General features: G+C 45.6%; 1 long non-coding RNA gene across 1 annotated transcript; it reads right to left on the reverse strand.

The window, feature by feature from the left end:
* Nucleotides 1–9502: 9502 nt before the first annotated feature.
* Nucleotides 9503–10262, reverse strand: LOC138503576 (uncharacterized). Its single transcript, XR_011279667.1, has 2 exons — nucleotides 10125–10262; nucleotides 9503–9769 (listed from the first exon to the last, which is right to left on the reverse strand). It is a non-coding gene; the product is annotated as an uncharacterized lncRNA (long non-coding RNA).
* Nucleotides 10263–19648: the final 9386 nt, after the last annotated feature.

The raw sequence follows: 19648 nt of genomic DNA on the forward strand, positions 1-19648 counted from the left end.
AAGGCGGGGCAGGCGCACGCCTTTATCAAGGTGCATCTGGCGGCTATCTCCCACTACACCAGGTCTCCACGACGGTCTTCTCTTTGGTCCCACCGTCTAGTCAAGGAGTTCCTCAAAGGATTGTTTCGATCATTACCGCCGGTGAAGGCCCCTACCCCGGCGTGTAAACTCAACGTGGTGCTGACGAGCTCATGGGGGCTCCCTTCGAGCATATGCATCAGGCCCCTCTCAAGTGCCTTTCGTGGAAGACAGCTTTTCTCATGGCCATCACCTCTGCCAGGAGGGTAGGTGAGATCCAGGTCCTTTCCTGCGAACAGCCTTATCTGACTTGTCACAACACAACGGTGGTGCTGCGGACGCACCCCTCCTTCATGCCAAAGGTTCTGTCGGAATTCCACCTCAACAAGCCTTTGGTGTTGCCTGTGTTTTTTCAAAACCTTTGTCGCCGGCTGAAAGGACTTTGCACTCACTGGATGTGGCTTGTGCGCTGAGGTTCTATGTGGCACGCACAAAGAGTTTCCGGAAGACATCTCAACTATTCGTGAACTTTGGTCCTGTGAACCATGGGAAGGCCTTGTCCAAGTCTTCCATCTCAATGTGGCTCTCCGGCTGCATAACACACTGTCACCGGCTGGCAAACCAACTGTTGCCCGGCCGTCAGAGAGCCCATTCTACCAGAGCGAACTCTGCGACGACGGCGTTCCTGTCTGGTGTGCCCCGGCTGGACATCTGAAGGGCTGCTACGTGGAGGTCCACGCACACCTTCACAAGAGTCTACTGCGTCCACAGGGATTCCAGAGAGGAGTCCAGGGTTGGCCAAGCAGTGCTACGCAACCAGTTTGCTTGAAGGTAAGCCTGTTCATGAGCATGTGAATCCATGCCAGAGCCCATGCTGTAGAAGGAACAAGTTACTTACCTGCAACTATTGTTCTCCAGCATGGGTCTGGCATGGATTCACATGCAACCCCTCCCTCCTGCCCCTCTTGCCCCTCTGCGGCTCTTCTTGGTCATACTGCCACTTTACAGGCTACCAAATCTGAAGATGGCTGCCAGAGCAGGGGCTTAGGGAGAAGGGCAGTCATTGGCTGGGGGCAGTATGACCCAGAGCTAAGTGATTGGTTTATCGGAGAAAGACAGTTTGTAAGTGAAAGTGAAACTGTTTTTTCTTTTTGATTCCTGGCCTGACGACGGGGAATATTCATGAGCATGTGAATCCATGCCAGACCCATTCTGGAGCACAATAGTTACAGGTAAGTAACGTGTTCCTTCTGATTCCGTTTATATCAGAGGTACTCATTGCTACCCATGTACTCTAAGATCATGCAGCGGTTGAGTGTACACTTTCAGTTAACAGGTTGTCCCCAGTTAGCAGGCCCCCATGGAAGCTGCACAACCCGGCCCTCTTAGATTTGATGTTGAAGGGACTCCATAACTAAGGCAATAACTGATTTCTTTAGGGAAAACAGCACTGATACCGTTCCGACTGCCACGGTATGATTAGATGGGAACTGATTGCTCACACGACTGCTTGCACTTACAGGAATAGAACCCTAAGGTAGGCACTTTAGGGGTAGATGCACGCTTCAGAAATGCTTCATAAGCATTTCATTTCTGTCATTGCCAGGAAGGGCCTACGGTTAGCGCGAAATAAACTAGAAGCACACTTAGCAGGACATACGACCCAAGCGATTATTCGTGCTAAGCAATCTTATTATGCCATGGGTAATATGGTGAATACATTTCTGGTTCATAAATTGAAGGCAATACATACAAGAAATACTATAGCAGTGCTGGTAGACTCAGACATAAATATTCAGTATAGGGAATCAGCGAAAAGGGAGGTTTCTGAACAATATTTTCCCACAGAATCTGCAGCAGGGCCCCCCCCTCTCTGCGACTTACGCCCGACTACCAAATCAGGCTCTCGTCTACTGGTCAGGAGAACTTAGACACTCCTGTAACCACGGAAGAGGTTGCAATAGCAATAGTTTCTAATAAACACAGGACCCCTAGTCCGAATGGTTTCTCACCATCGTTTTATACGATTTTTCAACCACAACTACTCAAACCTTTGACTAACTTATTCAACCTGTTCCCGGATTTAGGGAGGGTTACTCCTTTGATGGAGTCAACTACAATTTTAATACTTAAGCTGTGGAATCCCGCACAGGACTGTCACCCGTACAAGCCAATTTCTTTGAACCTGGATGCCAAGTTGTACTCTAAGGTGTTGGCCTCGAGGTTGGGGGCAGTTCTACCCCAACTGATGAATCTGGATCAGGCTGGGTTTATTCCACAGAGAAGCACACAAGACAACATCAGATGAGTCGTGGATATCCTTGACCTAGCCAGGAAGGGATAGTCTTGCTATGGGAGTACTCACACTGGGTGCTACTAAAGCTTTCGACAGAGTGCACTGGCCCTACCTTTGTGAGGTTCTGCTTGCTTTTGGATTTGGCCCGTTGTTCCAGTGTATGATATTGGCTAACTACCATTGACCTTTTACTCGATTAAGGGTTAATTGCCCGTCCCTATCGCTCATGGAACTAAGCAGGGTTGTCCACTGTCTCCTTTGATTTTTGCTCTCATAATGGAGCCATTTGCGCAAAGGATCAGAGACAACTCGGAGATCACAGGGACTGAGGTAGCTTGGGTGCAACACAAAATGCCTTTTTATGCCGAGGATGTCCTGCTCATGTTAACTAATATACCAACCTCCCTTGAGGCTGTCATGTTTGAATTAAGAGGATTCGAAGTGGCTTCTCTGTTAATTACCAGGAATCCTTGCCATAAGTGTGCAATTGCCCAAGGAAGTAATTGCCGCTGCGAGATCCACCTGCCGAATTCCGTGGGCATTTGGCACTATTGAGTACCTGGGGGTGAGGATTCCTGTTTCCCCACAGGATGTATATTGGGTCAACTTCCCAGGGTTGCTTAAGGATCTTGCCGAAGATCTTAAACGTTGGAGTAAGCAGGAAATATCACTGATGGGACGAATCGCTGCAGTAAAAATGAATCTTTTACCCAGATTCTTGTATGTTTGTCAAGCCTGGCTAGTTAAGATACCCAACCTTGAAGTACGTATGCTGCAGCGTAGGGTCCTACAATTTATCTGGGTGGGCAAAAAGCCTAGAGTTCCAAAGGCTGAGTTTTTAAGCGATGCCCGGTGGGGAGGAATGGCGGCTCTGAACCTTCTTAGGTGTTATGTGGCTGCTCGGGTTACGCACATTTTGTCTTGGAGGTCCTCTCACAGATGGGTAGCTCTTGAGCAAGCCAACTCTTCCTGTCGGTTATCTTTCTTAACCTTTATCGACCATACTAAGCTCCCCGATCTGACACACACTTGAGCTCGACAAAGGTCTTGCTGTATTACTGGCGCATGGCTTTTATGAAGAAGGGGGTGAATCTGGGTTTCGGACCGTGCTCTTCAGTCTTTGGTAATGCAGAATTCTCCCCAGGATTCTTGGGGAATAGTTTTTCAAATTGGCATAATGGGGGTCTGCATAGCTTGCATTAGCTGTACCAGGAGGGCTCTCCTCTCTCGTGTCTGAATGTAATGCTCAATTCTCACTAGCCGAAGGCGAACGATTTAGATATGGTCATATTCGGCACTGGATTTCACAACAGTGAGGAGCCAGGTGACCCGCGAGGTGAGAGTATTGGAATGTACCGAACAGGATGGCGCAGATGGGGGTAGAATCTTGTGCTTTTATAAACTTTTGGGAGGCAACTTACTAACCGCCAGATCCTCCTACATTGCCATTTGGAAAGCGGATGTGGGACACCCTGTAGAGGATTTATGGGAAGAGATCTGGGCTAGAAACCACGCCTCTTCTAGATGTTTGTTTGTTTGTTTTATTATTTATAATGCGCGAGCGAACCCGGGGGTATCAGGGCGCAGACTTTACAAGTATTTTCGAAGCTTGGTTACAGTACACGAGGAATATACATAATACAAAAATAGGTGCACAAATGTTATATACAGTATATACAAATCATCAGTAAGGCCAGCAGGCGGTAATGTAATATACAGGTAAGCAAGAGGCACACGTGGTTACGATGTGTGCGTGTAGCGCTGGACACTACCTAGTCTTAGTGGGTCTCCAGTTTCAGCCAGGAGATTAACTTGGAACGGAAGTTCTGATAAGGCAAGTCTACTCTAAGGTTTGGAGGCAGGGAGTTCCAGAGCTTGGCAGCTTTTACCGGGAAGCTGTTGCCTCCTATGGTGGCCCGTTTGTAGTGGGGGACAGATAGGCAATCTTTGTATGCGGTTCTGTCGGGTCTTGAGGAGGATTGTTTGTGGAACCTGTTGATCAGGTAGGTTGGGGCTGCGTTGTTGAGAGACTTATGGGTGAGAGATGCCGTTTTTAAGAGAATTTTATCTCTGGTGGAGAGCCAATTGTTCTGTTGGCTGAAACCTGTAATGTGTTCTCTTCTGGAAATGCCCAGAGCTGCTCTGAGAGCGTTGTTCTGAAGGGTTTGCAGTTTATTGGTGGTGGCCTTGGTGGATCCTAGGTAGAGGGCATTACAATAGTCGAGGCGAGACAGTATGAGGGCTCTGGCGAGTGTCAGACAGCTAGTGTCAGACAGGAAAGGTTTGGCTGCACGGATTAATTTGCACGTGTAAGCCGTGGAGGATGCAAGGGAGCTCACTTGTCTTTTGAGGGAAAAATTGGAATCTAGATAGAATCCCAATGTTTTGACCTCTTGTCCGACTTTGATGTTGTTCCCGTCAATCATGAAGGAGTTATAGGCCGGGCCAAGTTTCTTTATACTGAATGTGGTGCCTAAGATGATGAGTTCTGTTTTATCATCATTCAGGCATAGTCCATGAGTAGCCATCCATGCCTGGATGATGATGTACACCCTATTTAGCAAGGCCAAATCCTTTCCATAATCTCCTGAAAGCGGAAGGAGGATCTGAGTATCATCTGCATAGTTAGTGTAGGTGATACCGAGATGATCCAAATCATCGAAAAGGGGCTTGGTAAATATGTTGTATAATGTGGGGGAGACACAGGAGCCCTGAGGTACACCACATGTGATGGGTATAGGGTCTGCTGCCGCCGTGGGAGAGAAGACCCTCATAGTCCTGCCGTTAAGGAAGGATGTGATCCAGGTGATGGCCTCACTGGAGAAGTGAGCCGAAGTGTGGAGGTGTGAGCAAAGGACAGAATGATCGACCAGATCGAAGGCTGCAGAAAGGTCGAGGAGGAGGAGTAGGGCGGCTTGCCCGTTGTCTCTGAGCGAATCGATCTGCGCTTTCAAGTCAATAAGGGCGGTTTCAGTCCCGTGTTGGGGACGGAATCCAGATTGTCTAGAGCCTAAGAGGTTGTGTTCTTCCAGGTGCTTCTGTATTTGTACATAGGCAACCTTGTCCAGAATTTTTAGTAGAAAGGGAACAGTAGTTATGGGACGGTAGTTTGTGGGTATGGCTGGGTCAAGTGTGGGTTTTTTCAGTAGAGGTAGTACCCAGGATTGTTTTAGGTTAGTAGGGATGGAGCCAGTGGCAAAGGAGGCATTGATCAATTTTGTAATGAAAGGGGAGAGGTCGCGGGCAGCATCTTTAATGAGCTGTGCAGGGCATAGATCTCCCTGGCAATTAGACGGTTTCAGGGACAGGATAATTTTTTCGACTTCCAGTATGTTGACTTTGGCGAATTGGAAGCGGGCTAGGTCAGTGGGCATGGGCTTGTCCGGAATTTTTGAGTTGAAGGTGTCATTCAGGGATGCTCTTTTGCTGGTGATTTTACTTTGAAGAGTCGCAATCTTGTTTGCTAGGGCTCTTTGAATTTCTGAGCACCAGTTTTTATCTTTGGTGCACGTGTCAAGGGGTGCTATGGGGGTTTCTATTTCTTTAAGGATGGAGAAAAGTTCTTTCATGTTAGATTTAGCTTGGGATATACGAGAGTCAAAGGAGGCTCGTTTGGCCAGGTAGATTTCTTTTTTGTAGAGTGCAGCTAGTTTGGAGAGTTTTAGTTTGTTAGAGACTGAAGGGGATTTTTTCCAGATGGCCTCGCAGTTTCTTTTTTGCTGTCTTAGTTTTTTGAGGAATGGTGTGTACCATTTGTTAAGGTGCGTTTTCGGTTTACTGGATCTCAGTTTAAGGGGGGCGATGCGGTCCAGTGAGGTGGCCATAATCTTGTTATATTCTTCAACTAAGGACTCAGGGTCCAGGTTATCAGGAAGTGAGTTGAGAGTGGGGAGTAGGTCAGGGATAAGTCTTTCTACTGTCATGTTCTTCTTGTTTCTAGTGAGAGTGGGTGGGGCCAATAGAGAATGTATGCATAAACTTTGCTACAGATGGTACCGGCCTCTGCTAACTTTACATAAAATGAATGCTGCTTTGAATTCCGCTTGCTGGAGTGGGTGCAGCCTCGGGAAGCTACTTTCATATGTGGTGGTCCTGCCAGGTGATCCACACTTTTTGGGTTGCTGTACTGTCTCACATTAAGGAGATAACTGCAGTGGACTTACCCCTGGCTCCACTAGTCGGCCTATCGGGTTGCTCAGTGGAAGATGTGTACCCTAAATCGGGTTGCACAGCACAATTGGCGACACAACTATTTTTAGCAACTAGAATATCAATAGCATGATCTTGGAAGGCTCCTATGAGGCCAGTATTGGCACAATGGTGGATTAAGGTATGGGACATCTTGGTTGACGAAAAAGTTACAGCATGTGTAAAACAATGCGCTGCCTGGGTATCTAGATTTCTGGCTCCCATTTGTTGACTATTACCAGAATTTTCCCTCTACTTTCAAACTATTCCCTGATGTGATGTCCTTGGTGTGGTACTTTGTTATTTTAACAGGGTTATGCATTATCGCATTAGGGCCTTGGTGGTGGGATGGCTTGTTGGACCCGGAAATATTGTGCATTATGCATTCAGTCATATTTTACTGTCAATGTATGTCTCGCATCCTTGTTTAAATAAAAGGTTTTGGAAAAAAGTTATAGAATTTTGCTTTTATACTTAACAGATACTTCATTGTTCTGATATTGTGAAATGTGTAGGCTTAATTGAGCTGCAACAAGAATGCTGTGTGACTTAAATAGTTTATATTTGTGTATGATTTTGTATTATCTGGGGAGATGGTTTATATTTATGGGTGTATTGTTTGTCTAATTGTGCATAGGAGACTTTTAAATATTCATGTTCGTGTGCAAGGTTGCTGGAAACCAAATCACAAATAAAAAAAAAAAAAAAAGAATGCTAATCCTTGGACTGGGAGAAATTGTTAACTCTGAAGTGCAGGCCCGTTTCTTGGCCTGGGCGAGGAGGGCAGCTGCCCGGGGTGCAATCGCCAGGGGGGTACACAATTACCCCGCTCCCTGGAGCCTCTGGAGGGGATGAAATTTCCCAGTTTGTGGTGCGGCGCATTGCCGTGGGGAAAGTTCTTCAGGTCAGGTACTGGCGCTGCCGCTTCCGACTGTAATGTCACGGAGTACGCAAGTACTACGTGACATTACAGAAGTCAGAGGCTCCCTCTGACCACTTTCGCGCCACTTGGGGTGGGGGCATAAGCACAACAATTAAAACACTTCAGGTCCCCCTGCAGCTAAAACCAGCCCCTCCCATCACAATGCAGGCAGGAAACTGCTAATGGTGGGCCATTAGTTTCTGAATGGTCTCATGCTGACATTGTGATTGGAGGGGAGGTGGTGTGGGGCGTGGGCGTGCACTGTAGGCAGCTTTGCCTCTCCCAAAATAATAGTTTAAAGCGGCGCCATTTCTTTCATGCTGCTTCTTTTCCAAACTATGGGCCTCATTACGAGTTTGGAGGTAGCCATGGTGCTATTAGCGCCATGGCTGCCTCCAAAATCGTGTCCGGGTTCCCTGAATGGGGAAATACCGGGCTATTCCGACTTTGGTGGGCCCAGTATTTCCTCCTTCAGGGAACCCGGACCCGGTCCTTCCCCATTCCCAATCGAGCCCCCATAGGGCTCAATGGGAATGGGGAGGGAGCTAATAACGGGCCCGTTAATAACGGGCCCGTTATTAGCTCCCTGTTCCCCTCACGGGACCCGCTAAGGATGCCTGGTTTTACCAGGGGTCCTTACCGGGTCCCACAAAGGGAACCTGGTAATAGGGCGCCCCGTAATGAATGGTGCCAGTCCCGTACCGGCACCCTTCATTACGGGAGTGCCTGGGTCGTAATGAGGCCCTATATATCAATTCCACTTTAAACCACTTCCTTGGCACTGGTGATGAGTTACTTCATTATGCTGATAATAGTTTTGATCAGTGCTGCTGAGTAAATATTCTTTAAGCCATGACCCGGTTTATTTATTTATTTATGCAATGTTTGTCGGGTACATGGACACAGATAATGTATTTATTTATGCAATGTTTGTCGGATACCTGTAACCGACAAACATTGCATAAATAAATAAATAAAATAAATAAATATATAGGTGTCCGACAAACATTGCATGAATAAATAAATAATCCGGGTCCATGTATCCTTATAACAAGTCAACAGTCAGACTTTACTGTATCAAAGCATACACTTGATTCCCATTCAAAGAATTTTAAAGTGATTGTTTATTGTGTTCGGGTGTCTCCTTGTCATTGCCCTTTTGGCTTAGGTTACCTCCAAACCCCCTTCAGGATCTTGTGTTCTTTGTTGGTTGTATATACTGCATCCTATGCCATATTCATGGTCCCTTGGTGTGCCCAGTCCTCATTATCTCGAGCCTAAGTGGGACTGGGGCATACAAATGTCTTGGGCACCAATGAAAAAGTGGCCCACCATTGCAAATGGCAATTCATTCCTTGTGTAACGGACTCTTTGACTTTGGGTAGGAGTCCCTTAATGGTGTAGTTTGGGAGTGGCACGGGGTGCAGTGGGGTTGGCGAGTGGGGTGCGGTGGGGTTGGCGCGCGGGGTACGGTGGTGCGCTGGATGCAGTGGGAGTGGCATGCGGGATGGGATGTGGGGGGGCACATTCCTAGTGTTTCGCCCTGGGCACCAAATGGATTAGGAACTGCCCTCCTGAGGTGCGTTATAATTGTTATCAAACAGGCAACATAACTGTGGAAACCATGATGACCATTCTCTGTGATAAAGAGAGTGGAATTAACATGCAAGGAGGATTCATGACAACTGGGAGTATGGCATCCATCCCGCCGCAAGACTGTACTCATTTACAGGCACGCCTGATCCAGAAAGGCGTGAAACCATTGTTCTCTAAAAACTCCTTTTGCTTGGTATAATATTTCTTTACATGTATTAATGTGTTGGCGATAGAACAGTGATAAAACACACAAAAGTTATTAAATAGTTAAGTTGGCATTCATCACACAATGTTGTCCATGCTCGAAGCCCCCACAACAGACCACCTTGAGTTAAGCATTTCCATAAAACATTCAGGGGCTTCGTTTCAGCAATATGGTGATTAGCGCTCTCTTAATATGCTTTCTTCCGCTTTGATGTGTCTACGTACATGGGGGAGTAAAGAATTTTACGTTGGTGACATGACACAGAAAAGTCAAAATGTTTTAATTTATGTGATTTTTATTATTTTTTGATCCCACCAATTAAACCACTGTACAGGACTTTTGTAATCCTCGTAGCCTTTCAAATATTGTGCTTTCATTATGTGTTGGTGCAGAAGGATCCCTCCTTTGTTCCTGCTCAGTCCCGTGTGTGCCTTGAGCTCCTGTATTCTCATCACAGCCCGCAGTGTAGAGCTCGGTTTAACTCCATGCGACTAAATCTTCAAACCCCCTCTTTCCCAGTCTCCCCTTCCTCTTTCCACGGGCGCTACAAAAGAAGAAAATACAAGAACTGCGTAAATGATGAACACGGGCACTCTAGGGCAGGGGGTGGAGCTATGAAGATCACTGGCCAATCCCTGAACAGAGCTGCTGTAGGGCGGGCTATAACGCTATATTTTAATTTCACGCTGTATGTATGACTGTAGGCATCAAGTGGGCGTGACTCTGAAGATTGCCGAACACTGCCTCCCTCAATCTACCATGGCCCGAAGGATAGCATACAACACCGGCACCGAGCAATCATCCCTCTCGGGCCACTCCTCTCAGCCAATCTGAGCTCAAGCACTCCAGGCAACACCCCCGCCCACCGGCACCAAGGAATCTATTCAATCGAATCGCACCTCAAGTGAAAATGCTGCCTGGTTCGCCTTGTCGCCAGTCATCGTCGCTGGAACAGAGGCAGTCGGTAGAGCACTCTCGGCAGTGCACTGAGGTCGCCCACTGCGCTCAGCCCTGCACCTGCGCAATGTGTGCAGAGAATCATGTGATGCGAGTGAGCACACACACCACCAGACACTTGAGCTGCAGTCTGGCATGTACAGTTCCCAGGTGGGCGGTGCATTTCAAAATGCGCAGGTACAATCCTGGGAAGAAAAGAAATGTGCAGCCAATTTGACGCAAACCACCAAGGCTGGCTGGGGGTTCCTTCTTATAACCATCTGCTAAGACCCAAAGAGGCCCTATGCCCCGACGCCTACCGGGGAAAGTCCTGGTGTCCCGGTGGGCCAGTCCAGCCCTGAGTGGGAATTTAAAATTAGGAGAGTGACTACTGAGGAGAAATACATGATCCATGTCACACGATTTGTACCTAGCTACCTCTTGCAAACCCCAGCCCATTCCAATCTCCTAGCAATACAGATCTCTTTTTTTATAACGGGAAAAGGCCCTGTTTTAGTTTTGGATATTTAGTAGCTCCACCTATACTATGAAACTATTGCATCATAGTACACTAGTGAGAAATGGCAGGTGTTGTTTAGTTATGTGCCCACCCATTGCCATGGCCATGCTACCCACTTTCTGCCCCTCTGAGCCCAAAACAGATTCTCCAGGGATCTCTTAGACCTAGCTTCACCAAGGCATACCATTAAACGTTGTACTCAAAATGACTGCCTGTGTTTTTTCAAAGCAGTCTTCTGAGAGTTAATCACTTAATTTGAGCTGTAAATCAGCCACTGGTGTTATAAACATCTCTTAACCAGGTCTGCCTTCAGTCACCCGTTATATGAGTACTATGTGCGTTCTTCACTGCAGTCCTGTTAAAAACACGCATTAGCAACGCCAGCAGTTTTAGCTTGTGCATAACTATTAGGCGTATGCCAGGTAATCACACCATTTTGCAGCTGCTGCCATCTATGGGCAGTTAATACCACTATGGCAGTGCCTGGCAGATGCCTTTCCCATGCCTATACAAATTCCCTGTTGGCATTGCCAATGCTTGTTTGTTAATGCAGCACGTCACTTTGTTGTTGAGTGAATTTGTAGATTTAGTTTGTTCGTAGTCATGAGTAGGTACTTCAACTTCGATATACGCCAGCGGGTGGATTGAGAAGGGAGCTGTGGAATAAAGCCATCAAAGTAACCTTTAACGTTTTGGGAACTAGAGCTTGATGACCTGATGTTGGATGGCGCTGCATGTGTTTGAACGTTGGGGCAATCTGGAGACACATCTGAACTTTGTGAACTGTCCAGTGGTCAGCATGAGGTGCAGGTGGGGTACATTTCGAGGGCCACTTAACCCAGGAGAGCACCTTTTTTATTTACAGTTTCTGGATTGTCCTTTGTGGGATGGCTATTGCAAAGCATGCATAGTTAGGGTGGCAATTACTGACTCCAAACAGAGAAGCCTATTAGAGAAGCCACCATCAATGCTTAAGATTCAGAAATGGATAAATATGCACAACACTCACACAGAGGTTAGTTCTTGAAACGTCAGAGCAGCCCAGACTCCATTTCAGTAAGCAGCACACACATTGCAAAATGAATTGCCCAATTTTTGTCCAAATGGAAAGGTGTTTACGTAATATACATGTGAACAAGCCATGTTTCATCCTGGGTTTATTACCCAAAAGCCAAAACACGGTACTAATTCGATTTTCTTCACTCTTTGCACTGGTGCAAACGCCTTTGGACGTTCTGGACCTTAGCAATAGTAGGCCATGTGGAATCTGTGCGATATTGCAATGGGATATGTAAAGTAAAATGGTTCCTTCTATTCCTGTAGTAATACCTGAGCAGTGGTGCATAGGGCTGTACTTACTGTGACAAATCTGATGATGTCATTGCTTGTCCCCTGCGGGGAGACCTTTCCCATGGGTACAGGACGGTGCTTCCACAGGACAATAATCCCCCTTGGGGTGGTGCATCCAAAGAGGATCACATGGGAAAAGAAGTCCCCTATGGGATTGGGGAAGGCTGTCCTCAGAGAATGTGCTATGCTTTCGCTTCAGTATACCCAAAGCCTAATACCTAACCCCTTCTCCAATATCAAATCATTCTTCCCCTTCTTTAGATAGAGCCGATGTGTTCTATTGTCAAGTCAGTCAACCTTATACACTTGACAAGACTACAACACCAAAGAATACCAAGTATGTGGCATCTGTTTTTACAATAAGTACTGTGAAGAAGAAGATGGCTGAAAAGCACAGGATCACTCTGCAGAACCAGCGTGAGCAGTCTAGCATCTCACAGGATGTGGTTGGCCCAAGTGAATATAGCCATTGAGCGCAGGAGTACAAAACGAGCTCAGCTGGGAAGCAAGAGGAGCAGTATCCTCTGAGTCGGAACTGCTGGAGTCGTGCAAGAGTCAAAAGGGAAGCTGTGAATGGAGTAGAAGGAGACCCTGAACATAGTCTAGGACAGAAGGACTACTCAGGCTGCTGCCGAAGCAAATCTCTAGGTACCCCAAGCCCCGGCAAAGCGCCCGAGGAAGTAGACGAGCTGCCAGGTTGAGTCAGAGGTCGGCAGCTGCTCGGGAAAGACTGGTACCTGCGACAAAGAAGCAAACAGGTAGGCGGGTTACCCGAGAGGCGTTAGAGGTCCGGGGAAGCCAAGTGGTGAAGACAGAAGCTGGAACAAGAGGGTCTTGGACCCTGAAAGGAGGTTGTGAGTCTGGGAGCTGCACCCATATGGAAGTCAAAATACAAGAGGGCCTTGGACCCCGAGAATAACCAAGATTGAGAAATTGTATCTTTGGCAGTAGAGTGAACCAAGCAGATACGATAATGATTTGTGAGCCTGGGACCTGCAGTCATATGAGAAACCGAGAACAAGAGCTCCTAATTGCAAAAGAGGCAAATAAGGAAGCGTTGTATGCTTGTCAGGGGAGTAAAATATGTGGACACAATGCTGCATTGTGAGTCTGGGACCCGCACCCATATGAAAGGCAAGAGCCTAACGTAATGAAGAATAAGAGGGTCTGGGACCCAGTGAAAGAAAGCGAGACAGTCCATGAGAGGACAATCGCTTGGCAGGAGAGCAAACCAAGCCGTGCAGAATAGTGCAAGTCTGGGATCCGCACCCTCATGAAAAATATGGTGTGGGACCCTGTGAGAGAAAAAGAGACAGTCCATGAGGGGGCAGTTGCTTGGCAGGAGAGTGAACCAAGTTGTTCAGAGGATTGCGAGTCTGAGACCCGCACCCAAACAAAAGGATGAGAATAAGAGGGTCAAGGACCCTGGAACTGAAAAGCACTACTGAGAAGGAATCCTACGCTTGGTAGAGAAGTGTGTCAAGTTGGTGGGATAAATAACGGTGAACCTAAGAAATATATCCTTATCAATTGATCAGTGACATTTATCCAAAAGGATACAGGGTTCAGAAGCCCAAAAGGAAGGAAAGTAAAATAAGAAGCCATCTAGGGAAAAAGAGCACAACCCTAGCCTTGGAATCCTATATTGTGAACATTGTTTATTTGATCGCTTTGATTACCGGAGAGACTGGGCACTTTCTATTGGTTGGAACCACCGCAAACACTTTACTTTGGAAAGAGCTCATCCTTGCACAGTTCGGTTTTGTTATAAGTGTTAGGGGCAGAAGTAGGCTTTTGAGACATGCCAGTGACAGGCTTTTTGGAGTCGCACATCCTGACAATTTCACTCATTTTCTTTTAGGCAGTGAAAACTCTCTTAGCTTTAGGGATAGAGAGGCATTTTTCCAACCCTTTCTTGCTTAATAAAAGTCTGTACACAAAAACATGTCACCATTGTCTCTGAGTCTTACTTCTGCACCCTCACATTACATACGTGTAATCTTTATTGCACTGCCAGACATTCATATCACATGAAGGCCAGTCACGTACAGGAAGCACACTACCTTTCTATCCTTTTAATTCAATAAAAATGTTTACCCTCATCCCCCATATGTTGGGAATAACACACCTGGCCAGACAACAATAATCCTTTCAGTTTACCGAAGCAGAACCCAAAGGATTGAAGACACATGTCACACAAGTGAGTCTGAGGGAGGGGATCCAGAACTGTGAAGAAGAGTTGGACTTAGTGTAATGAAGATTGCAAGTGAGTAATCAAAGCATTACCACTCCACCTGTCTTTCTTGGCATAGTCCTTATCATATGACCATATACTAAACAGAGCCCAATCTTCAAATGACTGCATTCAGTAGCTGAGCAAGTGTCATGCAACAAGCAGGGAAATACCAGTTCCAAATCAATAATTGCCTATAGCAGTACTGCTTCCTTTCCATGTCACCCTCAATAGAAAGGTCTAAATAAAGATGTGACTTTCCAACAAAGACCCTTTCAAACAAAGCTTGGGGGAGGTACATGGAGCAAAACGAGACAGGCCCTTCATGCTGACAGAGGGCCTCATTACGAGTCCGGGGGTAGCCATGCCGGTAAAACCGGCAGGCTGCTGCCGGACTCGTGGGGATTGACCGGCTCCGGACTTGCCGGTGGTCCGGTAATTCCGGAGCCGGCATTCTGTTACTCCCCATGCAATAGGACTCCATGGGAATGGGGAAGTGGAAACACTGGCACCATGTCGTAATGGTGCCAGTGTTTCCACGTCCGTATGCGACCAGTCAGACCTGGCAGGTGTAACACCACACAGCCACATAACTTGGAGTTAGCCGGTCCGGAAAAGGGTGCCCGTATGATTTTACCGGCACCGTTAAATCCGGACCGGCTAACTTGTAACGAGGCCCAGAAAGTCCCTAAGGAGCTAAGGACTCAGGAAACAAACCCAAATCTGGGAAACCAAAAGCCCATACTAAAGGAAACTATAGAAATTCCACATAACACAAAGTCCCTAGGATATGAAAGTAAATTGCGCAAGTAATCATATACAGTATCAAGCTAATCCCCAGGAGAACCTGTGAGATACACACTTGTAAACCTCATGAACAATTAATTCCAGGATAGGCAAGAGGAAAATGACTAGAGAAAGATAATCAACCTGATCATTAAAAAGAATCACCCCATATTAATCAAAAACTACAAAAGTGCATGGAAGAGCTTGCAGGGAGATATAACTCTAATGGCTTGACATAGAAAAGCAAACCAACCTACAAAACCTCAAATAGGGGTTCTGTAGATTCAGGGCACCACAACCTCCGAGCACATTAACACCCTGATATCATTAGTAGAGAGGATCAAAGAGTACCAGAGCTGTCAGAGACAAAATCCTGTAGAAGAACAGTGGACATGAATACAATTCAGAAGACTGTATTTGTGAATGAGATATGCAACAAGACTGCCAAAACAGATCAATTGCTGCTGTTCTAATTTAGGTACACATATTGGAAATTCTGTCTTCAAGCTTGTGAGCACCTTGATAGGGAAAGATGGCTTCTTCTAGAAATACACTCCAAAGAGAGGCACCCTTCAGAAAATTTGGCATCCCCGGTCATGCATGGAGCTACAGATAAATGAACAAACCCTGTCAAGGGTTTTGACCCATGTTGAATTATTAGGCGACAACAAAAACTGAATCAATAGACTCGGTAGATGTGGGAATGAGCTGTCACCGCCCATCTTTCTATCCCAGAACAAAACTAAATCAATAGACCGGGTAGATGTGGGGATGAGCTGTCGCCGCCCGTCATTCTATCCCAGAACAAAACTAAATCAATAGACTGGGTAGATGTGGGGATGAGCTGTCGCCGCCCATCATTCTATCCCAGAACAAAACTAAATCAATAGATTGGGTAGATGTGGGGATTGAGCTGTCGCCGCCAATCATTCTATCCCAGAACCAGGAGAACCGCGCAGTTTTGCGCACACCAAAATCATCGCCTAACCTGCCACCCACCAGTGCAAGCGTGATGGACCGGAAGCGCAAGGGATGAAAGGTGGTGCCAAAGGAAAAATAGCAGTGCCTGTTAGATCAAAAGCGCCTTGAAATCACTGCTGTTTCTCTGAAGTGCAAGCTCAAAATGCCCTTTTCAATTTGTTCAAAATCCGTTTTTAATTGATGTCAAAAAGTTGCTAAAATCATGGGCACAAGACCACTCTAAAGATTCAACCTTCTTGTGGGGGGTTCCACATCACCACTCTACTGTAAGGATGCCCATCAAAAAAATGGCAGCAAGGATTAGAGCTGTCAGGCAAAATCCTCCTGTCAAATTCAAGACAACTCCTAAAAGAAAAAATGGGTGTAGTATCAGCTTTGGACACAAGCCGGTGCTAGCAGTCTAAACTCTGACAGTAGAACTGTACTTCAGGAGTTGCCAAAGCATCCTGAGCCAGCTGGAAACTTCAAAGCCTTATGGTTAATCAAAATTCATGAACACCTGCGGTTCACAGAAGACAGGCTGATTCAATTAACAGTCCAAGAGGCTGGGAAACCTTCTCACCTCAGAAACTCCACACAAGAAGCCAGGAGATCACATGGACATGCTAACCAAATGTAGAGTGGCCCCCTGGCCTGCTGACCTCAGCCGACCAATAGACTCTTGCAATTGAATGGGGTATGTTAATTTGGGTGTGGACTGTAAACAGAGCTCTGCCTGGCAAAAGAGAAATGTGATCCCTGACTCCCAAGTTTCTGGGGGTTGACCCAAACACTGAAGTGAATTGAATTGAAGGCAAATATATGTTTTATAAAAACACTGATAACTAATTGTGACCAGATGACAGGAATGTACAATTTGGAGATCCTTAAAATGGAATTGTACCTACAATTTGAGTCTAAACTCAATTCGGTACAATGTTCTGAGGCAAAACCCCATGAATTATGGAGATTGCAGACACTGGGTTCATGCTAGAAAAATGAGAATTTAGGGGAATATGGGTAGAAAGGGGGTGTACATGTGTGCCATTTTTGGTAAACGTCCGATATTGGTAAATCAACTAAAAATGAAAATAAGTTGTCATTTTTGAATGCAAGCTCTTAGGAAGATCAGAGTTGTACAAGCATGGACCATAAGTAATCTGTAATATGTACATGTAGTGTCAAACAACTGTGTATCTGGGAAATATGTGTAGTTATGTAAAATGATTTCTAAGGTAAAAGCAAAGGGGCATTTCTTTAATAGATCGTAAATGGCTGACATCACTCTGACACACTATCTTTTCTCAAATCAGGGACCAAAGAATCCTTTGACCTATCAAATCTTGAGAGGGTTGGGCATGCAGAATTAGCCGACCCACCCATTTTCAAAACACATTAAAAACTGCCACTGGAAGCCAGGTAGGGACTTTCAATTTCCATTTCCTTGCGGAGCACGCTGACAGACGACTTCACATCCAGAGACTCCAGACTTCAAATCCATCAATCTCCAGAGACAAGAACTTTTGCCAGAACCGGTAGCAGACCCAGAAGGCAGAATTATCCCGAGAGACCAGACCCAGACCAGATCGCTGTGCAGTGCTGAGAGCGGACCCAGATTGCTGTGCACAGAACCAGTACCGGAGTCCAGCCAAACCTGACCAGATCGGGGACGGAGGCCCATTCCTTTCAAAATTATAGTGTGAGTACTCAGCCAGGACTGTGCAAAACCCATTCTCTTAGTTTAAAATAATCTAATTCAAACTATTGTAACCTATTGAGAACTGCATCATAGAAATCGTGTCCCTTCTTTTGATTCAAAGCTGCAAAACTGTCATCTGTCATTCTGAACTTTAAAATTTAATTTCTGAAAATCTACCTTCACAAAATCGTCTGGGTCTCCGGAACCGTTTGTCCTAGGAACGTAATTTAACTTTCATCTTCAAGCTAAGATTCTAAGCTTTCCAACGAGCCCTAAACCGACTTGCTATTCTTTATAGTGCCTCCGTAATCGCGCTCGACGCACTCAGAAAAAATGCCGCAATTTGCGATTTGGATCAATTTCTTCACTTGTCAAAATAGCAGCGTCTTGCTTTCCTTTGCTGAAATTCGTTTGCAACCTGATAATCATTCATAGAGCATTGCTAAAGTGATCCTGAACTAATACAAAGTAGCTGTCACCCACCCTGAACCTCTAGAGGGAATTAAAATCATTTTAGCATATTTTTCACTTCATTGCATACCACATTTAAAGGATTTTGCCTGTGTTTAAAATCATACCTGTTTTCCTCTAAGCTCGCTCGGGCGAACTGGAACTTTGTATTGCATTTGTGTGTATTCCTGAGAATTGTGTGTGTTACTTCCATCTCCTTACATTGCATAGGGGGGGGAGTGAATTGTCAAAGAAAAAGTGATTACATTATCTTTTGCTGAAATCATATCAAGTTTATTTCTGTACTGCCTTTTATTCATCTTTGCATCTCCTTGAAACCATAAAGCATTCTCTGATACCTTATTCCCCTGTTCCTAGTCATAAGTCACCCGAACTGTGCTATTGTAGGATTACAAATTGCTGATTACTGCTCATATTCATAAGTGTGATATCAATTATTAATTTATTTATATATATATATATTGTTTAATTCTCAAATAAACCTTTTAAATTTGCAAAACAAACCTACTTCTTGGCTCAGTGGGGCCAGGGGGATTCTAAGAGAGGGGTGTTATATAAGGGTTGTCATCCAGAGTACACGAACTGGACATAAAAATATATAAATAAGGGCTTCCCTTGAGCAATCCGAGACAAGGCACTGACTTAGTGGGACTGCTTGATTGGAGTCTTTAACAACCCACAGATATGCCTGAAGTACAATGCAAAACTGAAGTCCCAAAGAAAGAATACAACTTGTATATCTTACCCTAGACAAGCCCCTCATCCTGACCAGATCTTCATTCATGAATGAAAATTAATACCCGGCTCGGCAAAACGTCAATAAAATAAATGCACTGATTGATACGTTTAGGAGCCTTACCTGATGGTAATCCCAAAGACGTTGTGGCGTGCATCTTGCGATGGTCCCTACCATCGTTTCCATGGAAAGGGAGAAGGGACTACCTGTATTTCCTTCTCCCTGTTCCATTCATTTGAATGGCCTCCATGGAAAGGTAGAAGGGACTACGTGTAGTCCCTTCTCCCATTTTCTTTCCTTTTTTTTTCTTGAGTCAAGAAACGTTTGCAGCGCTGTTTCTCGACTCCAAAAAAATTGCAATTAGTACCCTGGTACAACGTGCTTCGCTCAGGCTTCTAACTATGGCCCCGACCGGTAATGACCCTCACCTCCTCGGATCATATTGACTAATTAAAATCCTGTCATGAGTCTGTACCTCCATTCTATTCACGCGAAGTCTCTAACAAATGACTCAAAGTATGCATGCAGATGTAGGAACCAATAAGCACTTGCCATCTAATTCCCGAAGCAGCAACCACCATTGTTATTGAGGTGTCATTCTGCCTTCCCCGTAAGGCCATTCTACCAGATGAACTTTTGGCATCCAGCTAGTCAACAATATGCAGTAATGCCTTCTGTATTTCACAAACCAATTTCCCCACAAAACAAACAAGACAAAGAATATACAAATAT

Source organism: Ambystoma mexicanum, chromosome 11 (genome assembly GCF_040938575.1).
Source record: "Ambystoma mexicanum isolate Mex_15411 chromosome 11, UKY_AmexF1_1, whole genome shotgun sequence".
Lineage (NCBI taxonomy): Eukaryota > Metazoa > Chordata > Amphibia > Caudata > Ambystomatidae > Ambystoma > Ambystoma mexicanum.